This window comes from Hylobates moloch, unplaced genomic scaffold (genome assembly GCF_009828535.3).
Source record: "Hylobates moloch isolate HMO894 unplaced genomic scaffold, HMol_V3 SCAFFOLD_6, whole genome shotgun sequence".
NCBI classification, from domain to species: domain Eukaryota; kingdom Metazoa; phylum Chordata; class Mammalia; order Primates; family Hylobatidae; genus Hylobates; species Hylobates moloch.
The window spans coordinates 27,003,228-27,004,920 of NW_026652281.1; the positions used below are offsets into that span (position 1 = coordinate 27,003,228).

At 41.8% G+C, this 1,693-nt stretch overlaps 1 pseudogene; it reads right to left on the reverse strand.

The window, feature by feature from the left end:
* Positions 1-358: 358 nt before the first annotated feature.
* On the reverse strand, positions 359-920 carry LOC116470518 (large ribosomal subunit protein eL18-like; annotated as a pseudogene).
* Between the last annotated feature and the right edge of the window lie 773 nt (positions 921-1,693).

Sequence of the window (1,693 nt, forward strand, 5' to 3'; positions counted from 1 at the left end):
TCCATTTTACAGAGAGCTGACTGGTCCATTTTACAGAGAGCTGATTGGTCCATTTTACAGAGTGCTGATTGGTCCGTTTTTAAAGAGTGCTGATTGGTGTGTTTACAAACCTTTAGCTGGACACGGAACACTGATTGGTGCTTTTTTACAGAGTTCTGATTGGTACGTTTACAAACCTTTACCTGGACACAGAGCGCTGATTGGTGCGTTTACAATCCTTTAGCTAGACAGAAAAGTTCCCCAAGTCCCCACCCCACCCAGAAGCTCAGCCTGCTTCACCTCTCCATTTCACTTAAGGAGGAGCCATAGTTTCCCATTTCTTATTTTTTTTTTTTTTTTTCTTTGTCAGTATCCAAAATCATTTTAATAAGAGGGTAGGATCCAGGGTTTGTTTTTGTAGCCTCGGCTGGCCTGTAGGCCTCCACTGCACTCGAACTTTCGAGTTGGCTCCCGGGGCCTTGCCGAAATGCCAGTACCCCTCTCGGCCCTTGTGAAGATTGGAGAGCAGGACGGTGCTGCAGCCCTTGGGGGAGTCCAGGGCCAGCTGGTCAAAAGTGAAGATCTTGCCCCCCACCCTGAGGATGCTGCTGCGGTCTGACCAGCTGGTCATCACAGTACACACACCTTCAGTTTGGGCACCTCCTGAACCTGCACATCATCCATTATGGTCCCCACAACCACGGCCGTTTTGTTTTCCCGGCTGAGAAGCTTCATCATCCGGATCATTTGGGAAAGGGACAGAGGTGGCTGGTTGGTGCGACTCATAAACAACCTCTTCAACACAACCTGGTTGAATGTGGAGTTCGTTAATCTGGCCCGAAACCTGTACTACTTGACCAACAGCCTCAGGTAGATATCCTGGCTCTTGGGCTCCTTGCGCTGAACCTTTGGTCCTTGTTGTGGCGGTTGTGAACTCCCATGATGGCGCCTCCTGCTGGGCCAGGTCCGGAAAGCTTAGTTTCCCATTTCTAACAACTTAAGGGAAAAACCTCTCTTTTTAAAAATCTTTCCTAGTTCCACAGCTTTTTTGAGTCTTTCCCTACCATAGCTTAAAGTAGCATAACAACTGAGAGTTTTTCTCCCCCAACATTTTTTGAACGCAACTTTTAAGTGTCAATATTCCTTTATTTTGTAAGAACTTATTTTGTAAGTTTTATGGCATTCCATGTTTTGGTAATCCACAGTTGCTTTATATATAATTGAACAAATTTACATTTTTTAAAAAAATTATAAAACCCTGCATCTTCTGTAGAATAGTTTACTGCCTATGTTTTGAAAGAGACTTTGCTATCTAAATGGAATTTGCGTCACTCCATGTGATTTAACTTTACAAAATCCATTTAAATAGAACACAGATTTAAAATAGATTTCTAAAGTGATTTCTACCATAAAAATTGGGGCAGGGCAAAAGACACATCCTGCCTTGAAGATTTGTGATTAATTTTTCTCACAGAGTGAGTTAACTTTAGTTTTTACTTTCTATACAGATCAAGAATTTATAATTTTTACATTGTCTTAAAACGAATACAAATTATTTATGGTTGCCAGTTACATAGCTCATGTCATCCTCTGCCATATGTGATGCCATACAATGCATGGGATTGTCAGCATCTTTCACTCTTGGATATATAAACTGTAACATTGCAAACTTCATTTTGACAGTTTGAAGTATATTATGACTTAATGTGAGGCC